This window comes from Muscardinus avellanarius (assembly GCF_963383645.1).
Source record: "Muscardinus avellanarius genome assembly, chromosome: 5".
Classification (NCBI taxonomy): Eukaryota; Metazoa; Chordata; class Mammalia; order Rodentia; family Gliridae; genus Muscardinus; species Muscardinus avellanarius.
This window is the reverse complement of record NC_137790.1, coordinates 114,446,156-114,464,727: the sequence shown is the minus strand read 5'-3', so window position 1 is coordinate 114,464,727 and position 18,572 is coordinate 114,446,156. Positions and strand designations below refer to the sequence as shown.

General features: G+C 41.8%; 1 protein-coding gene across 1 annotated transcript in view; it reads left to right on the top strand.

Moving 5' to 3' along the window:
* The window catches only part of PPM1L (protein phosphatase, Mg2+/Mn2+ dependent 1L), a gene marked incomplete at both ends in the record, with an annotated part of 299,492 nt that overhangs the window by 51,258 nt on the left and 229,662 nt on the right, over positions 1-18,572 (top strand). The window lies entirely within an intron of this gene.

The window sequence follows — 18,572 nt, the reverse complement described above, 5'->3', positions numbered from 1 at the left end:
ACTTAAAATGTTCATGTTTTTAATACATTTTAATATACGTACATGCTTTCCGGGCCCCTAAGGCAACTATTTTCTTGCTGAAACACACCCTCTTCTAATGATTTTTACTGCTGTTATTTATTTTTTATTTATTTATTTTTTTGTGGTACTGGGAATGGAACCTAGGCGCGTACTACCTCTGAGCTATATTCCTAGCCCTATTTCTATTTTTTTATTCTTTATTTTGAAACAGGGTCTCACTGAGTTGCAAAGGGCCTCACTAAGTAGTAGCTGAGGCTGTTCTCAAACCGTGATCCTCCTGTCTCAGCCTCCCAAACGCTGGGATTACAAGCATGCGCCACCACGCCTGGCTGCTGTTATTTATTTATTTAGCTATTTAATTATGCATGACAATTGATAGATGGAGAATAATTTTCAAGTTAATCTTTGAGCCTTTCTATTCAAATATATATTTTCCCTCTTCTGCTTCTGGAGATCTTTTCTTATTTTATGGCATACTTTATCTTTGAAAAATATTTGAAGGCTGGGCATGGTGGAGCATGCTTGTAATCCCCGTGCTTGGGAGGCGGAGACAGGAGGATCGCGCAGGTTCAAAGCCAGCCTCATTGGCTTAAGAGATCCTGTTTCCAAATAAAAATATAAAAATAGGTCTGGGAGTGTAGCCTGGAGGTAGAAGAGTTTCCGGACCCCAGTACCACACACACACACACACAAAAAAAAAAAAAAAAAGCAAAGAAAAAGTTAAATATAATTTAGTTCTTGAAAGCCTTCTTCCTTGTCAATGAGTGACCAGTTTTTTTTGTATTATAAAATCATTGTATAATTTTAAGCTTCCAGAGACTCTAATATCTCAAAGTTCAACTCTGTACTTGAAAATCAGAATGCCCGAGAGACTCCCATTTCCATATCTAAAATTAGAAATGACATGCAGAGACTACAGGCATTTTACCAGACATGGTAATTACATGTTTTCTCTTTTTGAGAAAACCTGATGGGAAAAAAAATCTAACAGCTCTTTATTAAATAAACAGTCTATCTTTTTTTGGCCAGCTTGTTTATCCATTTATTTGGCTTGAGAATCAGTTGTAGCCATGTATCTATGACGGGATTAACAAATAGCTGGGATTTACTTTTTCCATTTAGGATTTTATTTTTCCCTTGTCACATCTATGAAGTTATACAGATAGTCTCATTTCCTAGTTTTTTTTTTTTTTTTAGAGATAACCAAGCTTATTCAGTACACCTTTGCCAAATTTAAGACAAGAATGGTTTTATAGATATCCGGAGCATTTTCTATATATAAATGCCCTGGTTGCCATACATGGGGACTAATGTACTGTGACTTCTAACAGTCACTGGCTTCTTAGTGTGGGGTGAATTCACATTTGTAGTGGGCTGTACCGTATCTGACAGTTCATCACCATGGGAAGGGAACTGCCTCCTCCCTCACAGTCGGAAAATGAGGGGAGGAGGAGATTGAGACAGGACCCAAGTGGAAGAAAGCAAGTTCTCTCTGGGAACAGGGTGACCTTCTCCTGACACCTGGGCTCTCTACCCTGCTGCTGGGCTGCCCTGCTCAGGCAGCTGGCTGTATTCCCAGCCTGCCAGGATTACTGCCTGGGCCCAGAGCTCCAGCCCTGCAAGGCAGATCATCTGTGATTTATTTTATTTTATTTTTATTACCACCTCTCTATTCACCAGCATGTGTAATTCAGAGCCAACTGTGATTTACATTACTTTGGAGTCTAATAAGTGTGATCTTTACCTGCATTTCTTATTTTTATTTTTTACTTGCATTTTAATATTTAACAAACTTTTATTGGTCTTCCTTTAGTTGAAAGTAAGAAGGTCCTGAGAAGAATCAGAGTAAGATAAAAAGGAGGGGACTAATTCCAGAACAGTGAGTGGTACCTTGATGGGCCTTACTGGGAGAGGAAAGCGTTTACTACTGGAAATGTGTGATTGTTGTCTCTAACAATGCAGTTTAATTTCACATTAAAAATGTACTAGAATCAAGTCAGGCGTGTTGGCACACACTTGTAATCCCAGTACTTGGGAGGTGGAGACTGGAGGATTACAGGTTAGCAGACAGCCTCAGCTACTTAGTGAGGCCCTCTGCAACTTAGTGAGACCCTGTTTCAAAATAAAGAATAAAAAATAGGGTTGGGGGTATAGCTCAGAGGTAGAATGCCCCTGGGTTCAATTCCCAGTACCTCCAAAAAAAAAAAAAAAGAAAAAAAAGAAAGAAAGAAAAGAATTTAAATTGGATATTAGCCCCCCTCCCCTTTAAAGTGTGTGTGTGTGTGTATGTGTGTGTGTGTGTGTGTGTGTGTGTGTGTGTGTGTGTTATTGGGATTGAACCCAGAGACATTTTGCTTCTGAATTACACTCCAGCTCTTTTTTTTTTTTTTTAAACTTTTTATTTGGAAACAGGGTCTTGCTAGGTTGCTGAGGCTGGCTTTGAAGCTGTGATCCTCCTGTCTCAGCCTCCCAAGTACTGGGAGTGTACCAGTGTGTGCCAATTCACTGGGCTAGTAATCGTTCTTCGATGTGTGACAAAGTGTAGCCATATTTGCAGCTCATTGGCAGACTCTGGCCTACAGACTCAGTTATTTTTCCAGCTCAGCATTTAAAAACCTGCAGATTTCATATAAGGACCAGATTGTCAGCATCCCTCAAAAGTCTACAGACTGTCAATATTGAGCCTTGCTTCTTATGTTCACTGCAGCTAAGGAAACGATGGCAGCCCCTCCGCTGCCGCCCCTGCCTTGGTTTGGGCATTCCGCCACGGCAACTGGTACCTTACACTCGGCCTACTTGGCCCATTGCCATCGCCATCGCCAGTCTTGGCCCTCTAGACACCCTGGATCCCCAGCCCTTTTCCCTCTTGTGTTCACACCCACCGTCTGCTTCATCTAGAAAGAACCACTTGCAGAAATCCAAGGAAGGGGCCACACTTTTCAGCCTCTTGCCTTTGAATGTTCTAATCCCTCTTCTTGAAATTCCTCTTCCTATTTTCCCCTTCTTACTTAGCTTCCAAGACCCAGCTTGACCACAGTGTTTGGGAAGCCATCCCTGACGACCCCCGTCTTTAGATGTTAGATGCTCCTTAGCAGGGCTCCCTTCTCTCTGCTCCTCAGTTACAGCTCTACATGTACTGTATGCTAACTGTTGAGTTGCAAGTCTTCCCCTCAGGTAGAGAGCCTTGAGGGCAGACGTGACCTCTATCTTTTTGGCTTATTCAGGCACTCACAAATCTTGGCACATAGTAAGCTTAATGGTACATAATTTTTATTAATAACAGTTTTTTTTTTAACTGAGAATTGAACCCAGGGGCATTCCACCTCTGAGCTACACTTTTTTTTTTTATATTGAAACAGGGTCTCATTAAGTTGCCTAGGTTGGCCTCAAACCTGTAATCCTCCTGTTTGTCTCCTAAATACTGGGATCATAGGTGTGCACCACCATGCCCAGGTGTATGCTTTAATTCAGTTGCATATTAGAATCACTTGGCCAGCATCAGAAAGTTTCAGTATTTAGCCCTGTTCCAGGCCAGTTGCTTCAGAATCTCTGAGGGTGAGGCCTGTGCCTCAGTGGTTTAAAAAACTCCTTTGAGCATTCTAGTGTTTGACCAAGGGGAGAGTCATAGGCCCAAGGCATTTAACCTAGGGAAATCTAAAGAAAAACAGTGTACCATGATTTAGTTTGGGATTAAGACATTTGGTACTGGGTGAGGTGATGTACCCCGGTAATCTCAGTGTTACAGTTTGGCATTTATTTACTTGGGTCCTTTTCTTAGCTCAGTATAAAAATAAAGAGCCAGGAAAGCTGGTTGTGCTGCTAAAGTAGGATTTATTGCAAAGCGACAGGGAAAGCACCACACTGGAGAGAAGGGAGGTGAAGCGCTTGAAGGAGAGACACTGCTGTCCCCGGACTATGGCCTTATGTTTAGGTCTTGCTTCTTTATCTTCACAAGGACAGGCTGGTCTAGTCTGATGTCACAGATCATGATCATAAACCAGGGGATAGCTTTGTCAGTGACTGGGGGAGGGGAAACGTGGTGGTTCTAAATCCCACTTAAGTCCTAGTATCTGTAACCCGTTAGGTCCCAGTGTCTCCATTTATCTTATCTTTGTTGCTATGCCAACAACCTCTCTGATGCAGCAGTACATGGCAGTACCTGAATCATCTGCCTGTGACTGCGTCATTAGTACTTGGGAGACTGAGATAGGAGGACCGCAGGTTTGAGGCTAGCATGCAGTAACTTAGACCTAGTGGAAAAGTAAAAAAGAGCTGAGGGTAGAGCTCAGAGGTAGAATGCCCCTGGGTTCAACTCTCAGTAACCCCCCCCCCCCCCGAAACTAAAACATTTGGTGATAATTTTAGGAAGATCAACTTGGGATACACATTTTCCTTACCTTGGGTAGCACATGAACATTTAAACATTGGATTCATTTCTACAAGTCATCAGTTTTTCCTGATATTCACACAGTTTTGCATGCTACATTTGTGGCCAAGAGCTCACGAGCAGTGGGTGTGTGCAGTACTTTAACAGCCTTTTATAGTAGCAGAGTATATGTTGGGAGCCAAGTGCCATTTTCTACCTTGCTGCATTTTGCTTTAATTTCAAGTGGATCCGGTTTTCAGGCACTCTGCAAATTAGCTGAGGCTTAATTTATTGAATTTCCAATACTAATCCCTTCTCTCTTTCTCTCCTTTTTTTTGGTGTATTTTTCCTCGTTGTTATGTATTGAGACTGCTAGTTGGAATGAAGACAAACAAAAATAGAACATTAACTGGTGTCTGGTGTGTAAAACACATGTGGAATAAAAGCCATTTTAACTTGGTGAAAGTGATCACCAACTGCATTGTCTAATAATTAAATGATCAGTCCTCAGCTCATGGTTTGTTTGAAGAAGGTCCAGGAAAAAAAAATATAGGAAGAGTTGAGAATGTATTTATGAATTGAGATTGTTTTTATTTTGGAGAATAATAGACTGAGGTGAAAATTATTTCTGTATAGGCCTTTTTTGTGGATGGTAACTTAATTTTGTTTCCACTGAGAATGAGGAATTAGGCATTTGATTTAAAATTAAGAGAGTTCTAAAGCCAGGCGCAATGGCACATACCTGTAATCTCAGTCCTTAGGAGGCTGAGACAGAAGGATTGCAGGTTGCAGGTTTAAGGCCAGTCTTAGCAATTTAGGGAGATACTCAGCCACTTAGTGAGACTCTGTTTCAAAATAAAAAAATAAAAAGGGCTAGAGATGTAACTGTGTAACTTCAAGGTAGAATGTCCCTGGGTTCAATTTCCATTACCAAAACAACAAAAAAAAAAAAAAAAAAAAAAGAAAGAAAAGTTAAAGAGTTTTAGAGATTTATGTCTAAAGAATAATTTTTTGTTGGGTAGCAGTATTAACTGTGGAATCTCTTTTCTGGGAGAACTTTTTGAAGAGAATCAGCCACTGTCTTTCTGAAGTTTTCTGAGAAAACTTCTAAGAGATTTCCTTTAAAAAGCTCTGTGATTAGAAAATCTCTTCCAATTAATCTTATGTATCTGAAGCAAATTGCCTTTTTCATATTTTTCAACTTATCTTTTTTCTGAGAAAGCTGTTTTATCTGCATTAAATCTAGCAGATAAAACAGTGGTATCTTGGAGCAGTACTTTAGAGTTTCTACTTCTTCAACTCTCTTTTCTGCTCTGAGCTGACTGAGGCTGTGAGGCAGGCCTCTGGTTTTTCCAACCTCCTTTTCCAGGATTTCCCCTTCTGCCAGGAATAAGCAGGATGATTTACTTCATAAGGGCGGGAGGATCTCCTTCGCATGATGGAGTTCTGATAGTGACTCTTGACCCCCGCTGGCTCCTTCCCAGGCTGGAGCAGTGGCATCACTTGACCCCCAGGGGAGAAGCAGTCAGTCCAGAGGAGCCAGACCTGGAGCCCTGCCCGGCCTGGCCGTCATCTCCAGGCACCTGAGGACACCCGGGGTGTAATTGCTTCCGTCACAGAGCAGGGAAGGGAACTGATCCGTCAGCCAGCCCAGTGCATTCAACTGGATCTCTCTTCACAGCCTAGTGAACCAGGGGCTGCTTTTTGAGTTCCTCATATTTGCAGAGCAACCCCATTCTGGGGAGAGAAGGTTGCTGGCGGGGCATTCTGTCTTCCTGGACACCTGCTTTCCTGCTCACTGCCCTTGCTACCAGCTTCCTTGTCTCTGTCACATGTGATCAGGGAACTGGCTCTGTATATTTGATCAGATGACGTGGGTGAGGTCCGGGTGGCAGTAGCCCCTGAAGGGCTGAGAGTGCTGGCAGGAAGGGAGGGGAGGCACGCCAGCTGCTGATGCCAGTGCTCCTGGCACCCCTTTTCTTTTCAGAATCTGCTCCTGAGGCTCAGCTCTGCCAGCAAGAAGTTGGGAGTGCTGTTGAAGTATAAAGTTTTCTTCTAATTTTGGAAAACCACTTTATTTTTTTGGTACTGAGGATTGGATCTAGAGGCGTTCTACTGCTGAGCCACACACACAGCCCTTTTTATTATTTGTTTTGAAACAGGGTCTTACTCTGTTGCTGAGGATCTTGCTAAATTTCTGAGGCTGGTCTCAACTCTTAATCCTCCTGTCTCAGCTTCCCAAGTACTGGGTTTTGGGATTACAATTATGTGCCACAATATATATAGTTTTAATTGGGTTACTTGGGTTGTTATCCTGATTCCTTCTGTTCTTTTCATTGTGGAGATTTGGCCTTCAGTGAAGGTCATTAGTATTGCTGTGATTGTAGTTCAGTAGATCAAGAAATGGAAAGGGGAATTGATTGTATTTGTAGTGGCCCTGGAGTAAAAATATTCCAGTTCTTAGCTCACATTGATTTTTCTCACCTGAAGACTGGCTCAGCATGAGTTCCCAGGCCTTCCGGAGCCAAGGCAAACAGCACTAACAGCTTCAACCCCTTAGCAGGGTGGATTGGGAGGTGTCTGTGATGCTCCCGGGTACCTTTCCAGATAGGTGACTTCCAGGCTCTGGGTTGCAGGTGGGTCTCAGCTTCCTCCCTCCCTACTGTGGGCTCTGTTTCTTAACATCACATGGGCAGGCGTGGGTTGTGGGGACTGACTCTGGGAAGATCTCTGGTGTCCAGTCTGGTATCATTAGCAGCTGGGTCACGTGTCCTGGCTTGCTCTTGCCTTCTCTCCCGTGGGATGGTAGAGCTCTGGCCTGAGCCTGGAGCGCTTCTGCTTACCGTACCACCTGCCCTTTTCACTTCTGAATGGTGTCTGCTTCATGGTTTTTTTTTTTTTTTTTTTTTTTTTTGGTGGTACTGGGGTTCCTGGAAGCCCTTCTACCTCCGGGCTACACTCCCAGACCTATTTTTACATTTTTATTTGGAAACAGGGTCTCCTAAGCCAGCGCGCGCGGCTGGCTTCGAACCTGCGCGATCCTCCTGTCTCTGCCTCCCAAGCGCGGGGATTACAAGCGTGCGCCACCACGCCTGGCTTGAGTTAGTTTTTTTGATTGAGTATTTATCTAATAAAACACAGCTTCTAATACATGTAGAACTGGTGAAACATTAAAATTGTCAATAAATTTAAATAGAAAAATCTTGGGAACTAGCCAGATCTGGATTCAAACATTGTTTCTCCTATTTTTTAGTTGTGGGCAAGTGAGAAACTTTATCTGAACCTCAGATTTTGCAAAGTGAGGGACATTCATATTTTTTCATAGGATTTTAGAAAGAAATAAGATTGAAGCATATAAAGTGCCCGGCAAGCCTCAGCTACTTAGTGAGGCTCTCGGCAACTTAGTGAGATCCTGTTTCCAAATAAAGTCTAAAACATGGGTCTGGGAGTATATCCCAGAGGTAGAAAGTCCCTGGGTTCCACACCCAATACCACACACATAAATAAATAAATAAATAAATAAGTAAATAAAAAAGTGCCTGCCACATATTAAGTAGTTAAACCTTCCCTTCCAAATGTCACCACATTAAGAAAACACAGTATATCTTAAGACTATAAACTTTTAGAAGAAAACCTGGGTTATAAAACTTTACAACATTGAAATTGGCAGTGATTTCTTGGATATGATTCCAAAGGCACAGACAACAAAAGAATAAACAAACTTCCTAAAAAATAAAAAAAATTTGTACATCCAAAGACAATGTAAACAGAATTAAAAGTTACTGATGGGATGGGATAAAATATTTCCAAATGCTTTATCTGAAGGTATATTAATATTCCAAATAGCAATCCTAAAAATTAGCAATAATAAAAGCAAACAATATAATTTAGAAATAGGTAAAAGACTAAAATAGATAATGAATCTCCAAAGATTTTTATATGACCAATAAACACATGAATATTACTCATCATTATCATAATACAACTAATCATTAAGGAAATGCAAATAAAAACTATAGTGAAATGCTACTTTACATTTGTTAGGATGGCTACTTAACATGAATTACCTCGCTCCAGCCCTTTACCTTGAGTTTGTTACTCTCTTTACTTGAAAGTATGTTTTTTGTAAGCAGCAGATGGATGGATTCTGGTTTTTAATCCATTTTGCCACTTTATGTCTTCTTGTTGGAGAATTGAGGCCATTTACATTCAGTGTGATTATTGAGAGATAACTTTTAATTCCTAACATGTTAAGATTTTATTTCTATTTGAAATACTGTTTATTCTTCTTTGCTTAGTTGTCTGCTGGATGGAAAATCTTGTTTTTCTGGTTCTGGTGTGTATTACCTATTTCTTCTTTGGAGTTAATCTCTTTGAGTATTTTCTCTAGTGCTGGTTTTGAAGACATAAATTCCTTCAGTTTCTGTTTGTCATGGAAGCTTCTTATTTCCCCATCCAATTTGATAGATAGTTTTGCTGGGTAGGAAATTTTTGGCTGGAAGTTGTTTTCTTTCAGAGTTTGGAATATGTTATTCCAAGCCCTTCTGGCTTTCATGACTTGGTTTGGGAAGTCTGAAGTGATTCTAATTGGTTTGACTCTGAATGTCACTTGGCCTTTTGTTTTTGTTGCCTTTAAGATTCTCTGCTTTGCTTCTACATTGGTCATTTTGACAATTATGTGGCATGGGGAACCTCTTCTCTGATCCTGTCTAGAGGGAGTTCTATAAGTTTCCTGGACCTGTGTATCGACCTCTTGCTCTATGTTTGGAAAAATTTCTGCTATTATTTATTTGAAGAGATTATTGATCCCTTTGGTTTCACCTTCTTTTCCCTCCTCTATTCCAATTATTCTTAGGTTAGCTTTCTTAAAATGGGCCCATATTTTTTTAATGTCAAATTCCTGCTGTTGAATTGTTTTTTCTAAGTTATAAAGTACACGTTCGTGTTTGGAGTGATCATCTAGGAACGAAATTCTATTCTCTACGTGGTCTAATCGATTGTTTATAGTTTGAATTGATGCCTTTACTTAATGATTGCATCCTTTAGTTCTTTTAGACTCTCTCTAAATTCTTTTCGAAGGTCCTGTCTTATTTCTACAGTTATATTCCTGATTTGATCTTCTGGAGATCTCTGAATTTCTGTGTTATCAGGTTCTGATATTGTGGGGTTATGGGCGTTCATTGTTTTATTGTTGTTCCTCTTTCCCAAGATTTCAGAAGTTTGTGTTTCTCTGAGTTCTTCCCTGGGTCACTACAATTTCACTTAGGGTGCTCTGGATTTTGAGTTTGTGGTAATCTCAGCTGCCATTACTCCTTTACTGGGTTGTATCGCAAAGTCTCAGACCCAGGGAGTTAATTGAGGCTATGCGAGACCGTGGGGGTGCCAAGCTGGGCGTTTTCCCACAGGGAGCTGTGACTAGGGTATGGTATCTTTGCCACCACTACTCCTTCACTGGGTTGGACTACAAAATCTCAGACACAGGGAGATTATCAAAGCTGCGCAAGTCCCTGGGGGCACAGTGCTGGGGTTTCTTCTTTAGGGGCCGGAATTTCACTTATGGTTATTGTGCGTGCTGATCTGGAGCTGTTGCAGGCGTGGTGAACTGGCCACTGCTACTGGCAGTATGGCGCTGCTGCCACATCCTCGGCCGTGAGGCTGGCGTATTTCTTTTCTGGTTTTGAGCTCTGTTCTGAGTCCCTGGTAGGTGTGATAAGCTTGGCCACTGGGAGTTTTATATGTTCTTTGAGCTGAAAGAACTGCTGAATTATACCCGAATGATCTGTAGCTGCTCACTTTAGCTCCTTGTTTACCTTTCCTCTCTGGAGCCTGGTGTTGTGAGGGAATTGCGCCAGCACAGCTCTGCTGCCGCTATGCAGGCTGGTTTCTTTTCTGGTCTCCAGTTGTTCTTCTAGTCTTCTTTTTCTCTGTCCCTTGTGTTTACATCTCTGCTGATAGCGTTTTCTGGCTATGAAAAGCGCTGATTTTGTGGCAATAGAGATCGAATGTTAGCAGGACTCGTAAATGCTGCTTTTCTCAGTTGCTATCTTCCTGGAAGTCCTTGCTCCATTTTTTTTTCTTTGTATTTTTTCTTTTCCTTTTTGGTACTAGGGATTGAACCCAGGGGTATTTTACATCTGAGCCACACCCCTATCTCTCCCCTTTGTTTTCTTGTGTACATTGAAATGATCTTCCTAAGTTGCTGAGGGTTTCCCTAAGTTGTTGAGGCAGCCTTCCAAGTGGTGGGATTACAAGCATGTGCCCCTATGCCCGGCTATGTATTTTGATACTTTTTCTTTGGAGGATGAAGTCTGATGGGACAAAAACTGCAGATTTGATTGGAAACAGACCAACTTCAAATGCTAAATTTGGTACTTATTACTAATATGATTTTGGGTAAGGTTTTCTAGGAGCTTTAATTCTTCATCTGTAAAATAAGGGTGCTATTTCCTGTTTTATAAATTTGTGATGGCTATATGTTATACCATATGTAAAATCTTTAGCATACTCCCAAGCCCTTGGAAATAATTCACACTGTGCTTCTTTTCCTTTGTTTGCTTGGTATCTTGCATCGAGATGGATGAAGGTTGCCATGCCCTTTGTGCCCAGGAAAGCACTTTGCTTGACTGCACCTTTGTAATTGGCTTTTGCAGTGGGTTGCTTTTCCCAGCCTCTATTTAATGTGTGTTAGTAGGTATTGGGCCAGGTCTTCCTGACTGTTCAGGGTTTCCTCAAGAGCAGATTATGGAATTGGACACAAAGGGCAAAATCCCAGAATGGAGCTACTTTTATTGTTCTTACTCCTGTCCTCACTTCTAGCTGTTCCTGTGATTCAAATTGGCCCTTATCTACTTACCTACATGGGCCACATGGTTCCACACGGAGCCTTGTGACATAAGTTACTGGCCTTTGTAAGCTAGAGCTCTCTGGTTTTCCATTTGTCTAGATCACTAATGAAAATACCATTTTTTACTATGAAATTGGTCCCTCGTGGCCATCTTCTTTTTCTACCCTGTGGCTACCAGGCAGCTGGCCATGAATCAGGAGAGTTGAAAATACTTTAACCGGGGACACTTGGACCTGGCTCTGGTGTTGTATCACCCTGGCCAACACTGCGGTCAGCCAGGGCACACGGCAGAGCATCTGCATTGGATGGCCCATGAGCAACCTCTGGATCTAAGTTCAGTATTTATAGAGGAAATGCACAGGAGAGTGTTAGTTGTACATTATTTTGCTTCTGTGCAAAAGCAAAATGTGAATGTCACTTAAAATACCTTTCATTGTGCACTGTAGTGTTGATAAACTGGGTCCAGTTTGCAACATCCTTTAGGTTCACTCAGTGGCTAGGGCAAGCCACAGGCAGTATTTAAAAGCCTGTTATACAAGTGTCATAAAGTGAACGGAAAATATTTTCTATAATTTTAAATAACAGAACCCCAGAGGCTTTTGATCATAGTGAAAGAGCCTGTGGTCACCTTAAATCTCCCCAGGTTTCTGTTCATTATGCTACAGCCCTCTGAAATAGTCAGTTTTAATTAGATTGTAGAAAGCATTGATTTGTTTCAGCGGCAGATTAATGTCCAAGTTATAATATGTAAAGCCTAGAAATAGGGGAAATAAATGCCTCATAGTTTTCCAGAGTACTCTAATGAAGGCATCTAAGTAAGGGGCCACTGTTCTTGTACTTAGTAATGGGATGCATGTGAAGTGGCGAGATGGAATCCTGATGTGCTCCTACGTCCTCCTCTCCCCCAGTCCTGCCATGAATATAACTCTAATAAATCGAGACATCAGATTCAGGCTACAGTTCTCATCGAATCCTAGCCACTGAGCCTTGGTTGGACTGTGTTTTCTAAAACAGGGGTCAGCCAACTATTGCCCATGGCTGGCTTTTGTGTAGCCTCACAAGAATTATTTGTATGTTTTTAAAGGGTAAGAGAAAACAAAAATGAATATTCAGCAGAAACCTATGTGGCTCGAAAAGTCTAAAATGCTCACTGTCTGGGCCTTGATCGAAAAGTTTTCCAACTTCTATTTTAATATACCGTGAATTAGATCTGCCTGCCAGTCTGTCTTTCTCTCTGAACTTAAGCAGAGCATTCTAAACTGTGCCCATTGTGAGGGTTGCACAGTGGAAGCGTGTAACAGTGTGGGTTTCCAGAGAACCCTGATTCTGAATCCTGGCTATGTGACTTTCTACCTGGAGAACTCCAGGAAATTAACTTCAGGTCTCTAAACCTCAGATTCCTCAGGGTAGTTGTGACTTAGTGCCTTATACTTTGGATTATAGCAGATGATAATTCTTCAGTTGAAAAATTGTAGATCTAACTGAGCGTGGTGGCTCACACTTTTAATCTTGGATCTGGGAGGCTGAGGCAGGAGGATCTTGGATTCAAGTTTGGAACACAATAACTTAATGAGACTCTATTATAAAAAGTGTGTGTGGGGTGTATACAGGGTGTAGCTCAGAGGTAGAAAGCCTCTGGCTTTATAAAGTCTTCAGTCACACACACACATACACACACACACACACACACACACACAGTAGACTACTACTTGGGTGTAGTTGCACATATTGTAATCCTAGTACTTCGGAGGCTGAGACAGAAGGATTATGGGTTTGAGGATAGCCTAAGGAATTCAGTGAGACTCTTAGCAACCAAGGGAGACCCAGTTTCAAAACAAATAAAAAGGGCTCAGAGTATAGCTCGGAGATAGAATGTTCCTGGGTTCAATCCCCAGTACCACCAAAAAAGAAAAAAAAATAGACCACCCACCCATAAAGCTGATGAGTAGTTGTATAAAGAAGACAGCAGACGTGTCTGTAAAGAGATAAAGGGGAAGAAAGCCTTTGCGAACCTCTGCACTGCCAGGCACTTGGCGTGGCACTGAGTGGCTGTCATCCCTTCAGTCGCAGAGCAGCCCTGGACTCTAGTGCTGCTGCTCCTGTTTAGCGGGTCCCTGCGGCAGACTTCAGCGACCCACCTCTTCTCTCAGCTCACTGTCGCTGCCTTCTGTCTTTCAGATGCCTGAAGATGCTCGTGTCTTTGTCCTGAGCACTAGACTTTGATCCAAATATGGGAACATTTGGGCCTTTAATGGTGATTGGCTGCCAAGAACCGCCCTTCACATCTCCTGTTCTTCTTTCCCTCCCCTATACTGTGGGTGGGACCTGTTGCTTCCTTCATGGCAGGCAGGTGCACTGCTACTCTGCTGCATCCTCAGCTCGCCTTCTTTCTTAAAGGGCATATGTATAGTAATTGGGTTAAAAAGAATTTGATCCATGCCGGGCGTGGTGGCGCACGCTTGTAATCCCTGCGCTTGGGAGGCTGAGACAGGAGGATCGCGCAGGTTCGAAGCCAGCCTCAGCTACTTAGTGAGGCTCTCAGCAACTTAGTGAGACCCTGTTTCCAAATAAAATATAAAATAGGTCTGGGAGTATAGCCCAGAGGTAGAAAGCCTCTCTCTGGGTTCCACCCCAGTACCACCACCACCACCACCAAAAAAAAAAAAAAAAAGAATTTGATCCTTCCTTTTCTTTTTAAAAGAGGTAGGGGTCTTGCTTTGTCACCCAAGATGGCCTTGAACTCCTGGTCCCAAGCAGTCCTCCTAACCCAGCCTTACAAGTAGCTGGGACTCTAGGCACATGGCACTGTGCCAGGCTGAATTTGATACTTCTTAAATTGTCCCTTTCCGAGATTGTGATTTCTGAGTAACTTTAGGTGAGGAATGTAAACTGCTATTCCTTTTTCTTTTGCCATAAAACGAAATTGGCAGTATTTCTGTCCTATACCAGGAGGACTCAAAAACATTGCATTCTGGGATGAAAATATCTGGCTATATTTCAGTGGAAGTTGAAGTTGTGGATATTCTGTGTGGTAACGCTCTCTTGGTTTTGGTAGGATTATTCTTTTGGAGCCCTGCCTTCAATCTGTGAGGTTCTGAGAGTGTATGCAAAGATCATGCTGTTCTCCTTTTCCCCGAAAGGGCGGGACTGCTGGGCAAGTCTGGCGTTAGAGAGGTGTTCAGTGTGTGATTTCAGGGGCTGGGGCTGCTGGCCAGGATTTCTAACCCTGAGGTCACAGGTAGTGAGAGCACCCTAGCACATGACTGCACTTAGCAGGAAGGGACGGAACCTGAAGTGAGAGAATCCCTTCCAGCCATAGAGGAAAGAGGTAATGCCTCCCCATGCCGGTATTTATTCAGGACAGGATGTCTTTGTGACTATGTGATTTCGATATTCTGTAAGGAGAATCCTTTGGTACTATTAGTAAATAGGTTTTTGTTGTTGTTGTTGTTGTTCAAAGGCCAAAAGGCAATTTTTTTACTGAACTGACTTGATAAACTGGTTTTCTGCATATCAACCGGTGTATGTATGCCATGACATCAAATACTTGAAAAGGTTAAAATGACCAATTTCATGTTAACTGTATTTTACCACAAATTTTAAAATTCTGCTTTTAATCCCTAAATTATGGAGAGGCAACAATCAGGGTTGGTTTTTTTTTTTTGTTTTTGTTTTTGTTTTTGTTTTTTTTAGTGGTACTGAGGTTCCTGGAAACCCTTCTACCTTCAGGCTACATTCCCAGACCTATTTTGTATTTTTATTTGGAAACAGGGTCTCAAGTTAGCGCAGCTAGCTCCGAACCTGCGCGATCCTCCTGTCTCTGCCTCCCAAGCGCGGGGATTACAAGTGTGCGCTACCATGCCCGGCAACAATCAGTTTTAAAGAAATTACTAGGTAGAAGTTATCTCTAGACAGTTTTAATTTTCTCCCTTGGCATTTTTATATTTTCCAAGGGTTTTATTTGGGTGGTGGTGGTGGTGGTACTGGGGATTAAACCCAGGACCTCACACATGCTAGGTAAACACTCTATTCTGAACTATAACTCAGCCCTACATTCAATAACATTTTTTTTTCTTTTTCTCTGGTACTGGGGATTGAACCCAAGGGCAGTCTGCCTATGCACTATACCCCTACCCCTTGTTATTCTTTATTTTGAAACAGGTCTTGCTAAGGCAGAGTTGCTGAGACAGGTCTCAAACCTGCAATCTTTATGTCTCAGCCTCCAAAGTATTGGAATCAAAGGTATTGTGCCCTGCTTATTTTCCAAAGTTTTAAATATTAGTATGTAGAGCCGGGCGTGGTTGCGTACGCTTGTAATCCCTGCGCTTGGGAGGTTGAGACAGGAGGATTGCACAGGTTCGAAGCCAGCCTCAGCTACTTAGTGAGGCTCTCAGCAACTTAGTGAGACCCTGTTTCCAAATAAAAAATATAAAAAAATAGGTCCGGGAGTATAGCCCGGAGATAGAAAGCCTCTGGGTTCCACCCCCCAGTACCACCACACAAAAAAAAAATTAGTATGTATTACTTTTATAATCAGATAAAATAAAAAATTAGCAAAGCTCAGTTAACACAGCAAATAATATTCCCCATCTACTCGCACTTCTGTATTACATTTATCATATTGGTTTAGTTTCATTTGTGCACTTAGGCCATAAATTTAAATTTTTAGATCTTAAACATATTATTCTGTACTAACCTTTGCCTAAGAGATTAAGAAGTAAAGGAAGTGAGTTTGGTGCCATGGTACACCTTTATTATGGCAAACAATTTTTGACAGGTTGACTGTACAGATCACGTAAAGTGAGGCAATAGTATAGTTTACACATTTTCTTTCTTTCTTTTTTTTTTTTTTTACTAGGGATGGAACCCAGGGGCATTTACCTCTGACCTATACCCACCAGCCCTAGTTTTCTTTATTTTGAAACAGGGTCTCACTGAGTTGCAGAGGGCCTCACTAAGTAGTTGAGGCTAGCCACAAACCACGATCCTTCTGTCTCAGCCTCCCATATTCTGGGATTACAAGCATGTGCCACCATGCCTGGCTTTTGAGAAACTTAAGTTTATAGATACATATAGAAGTCAATATTTTTTATTCTCAAAGAGTTCATCTTTTGCCGGGCGTGGTGGCTCATGCTTGTAATCCCCGCGCCTGGGAGGCTGAGACAGGAGGATTGCACGGGTTCGAAGCCAGCCCCAGCTACTTAGTGAGGCTTTCAGCAACTTAGTGAGACCCTGTTTCCAAATAAAATATAAAAAAAAGGTCTGGGAGTATATCCCGGAGGTAGAAAGCCTCTGGGTTCCACCCCCAGTACCACCAAAAAAAAAAAAAAGAAAAAAGAGTTCATCTTTTAAAAGCTACACCTGCAAGACATATTAACTTTCTTAGACCAAAAGAGAGTTAAATGAAGGACACATGAGAGTCACTCACAGAGCTGGGGGCCTCAGTGGTAGAGCAGTTGCTTAGCCTGCATGAGGCAACGGTGAAGAAGAAAGAAAGTTGACTTTTGCTAAAACCAGTTATTTTACATTTTGTTCTTGGCAGGGCTCTGGATAAGAGTTCCTATCTCAGCCTGTGGACAGATCCTGGAAGAGTGAAAGGTCATAAATGCTTTGAGTTCATTTTTCATAGGAAGGATAGTGTGTGTGAGTTAGATGTCAAAAGCTAAAAGGAAGAGAAATCCTACATGGAAATACTATTCAGATACTCAAGAATAATCTTCCTCACACACCTCTACCTTTTGCATTCTCACAAAAATATGCTGTCAGAATTAATGTAGCCTTCTCTTTTGCTTCAGTAGAGAAAGAGACAGAGGAAGTGAGTTGTTGTAAATATCTAGATTTTAGTTAAACTAATTATTTTCTCCTTCATAAGATAAAAAAGAATTGGGGACAAGGAGAAAATAACATGGATTCTGTGTACATGTAAATGTATCGGTGATCAACAAAACTTCTATTCCATTTTTCTTTTTTGTGGAACCTGTTGACCTCAAATTCAGGCCTTACGGCCGGGCGTGGTGGCGCACGCTTGTAATCCCCGCGCTTGGGAGGCAGAGACAGGAGGATCGCGCAGGTTCGAAGCCAGCCGCGCGCGCTGGCTTAGGAGACCCTGTTTCCAAATATAAAATGTAAAAAGAAGGTCTGGGAGTGTAGCCCGGAGGTAGAAGGGCTTCCAGGAACCCCAGTACCACAAAAAAAAAAAAAAAAAAAAAAAAAAAAAAAAAAAATTCAGGCCTTACGTATTTGTGAGAAAAGTGAGGGTTGTTTGTTATGTAGCTTCTCTGTGGAAAATGGGATATTTTATGAAGTGGGAAAGAAAATTCATTTTCTTTTGAAGATGTGAATATGATCTAAGAAAATGTAGTTAAAATGTGAGATTTAAGGAAGGCAGAGAATCTATTTTTTTTTTTTAGCCCAACTAAGTATAGGCTCTGTAGAGATAGGATATTTTTAGTTTGATGTTAAAAATGTCTCCAGATTCCTTAATTTTGTATTGAGAACATTGGTTAAGAGGGTTTTTTTTTTTCTGTCTGATATTAATCTGCATGGCAGGCACACCCAGGACCCTGCTTCTGATGAGATGTGGGGAAGAATGTGGACGACGAGAGTGGGGCCAGTGACATTCATGCTGCTCTGTATTCCTGAACACACGGGCAGTAGCCAGCTTCATCTTTCAGTGAGACCTCCATCATCAGATTCCAGAGCTTGGCACACTCCTGACTTTTATTTCAGACTCCAGTCGGGACCTTACATACACAGTTATTCCATAAAGTCTCCTTCCCTTTGCTTTCCATTCTGTTACGTCTTTTTTATTGGTAATTATTTATTAGGATGTGATCAATAATCCTTTTGGTTATTAAGAGTTACTAGTGATTTTAAATTCTTGTTGTTGACGTTGGCATAGAGAATATGAAAAAGACATTAAGTAGAAGAAGTAGTAGAAAAGTAGAAAAGCAATGAAGAGAAAAATCTGAGAGAAAGGGAGTAAAAAGGACACTGTGGTTAGGTTTTTGACCTGCTAATTTTTTTTTTTCTTTTTCTTTTTTTGCGGTACTGGGGATGGAACCCAGGGGCATTCTACCTCTGAGCTACAGCCCCAGCCCTAGTTTTTATTCTTTATTTTGAAACAGGATTTCACTGAGTTACCAAGGGCCTCACTAAGTAGTTGAGGCTGTTCACGAACCGCGATCCTCCTGTCTCAGCCTCCAGAATGCTGGTGCGCACCACCGTGCCCGGCTCTGCTAATTCTTCTTGATTGGATACCTACGTGGGTACTTTCAGTCTGTCAGCTGTGAGAATGCATGTTAAGTAGAAGGGTTCCCCAGCACCAGTGCCAGGAAAAGA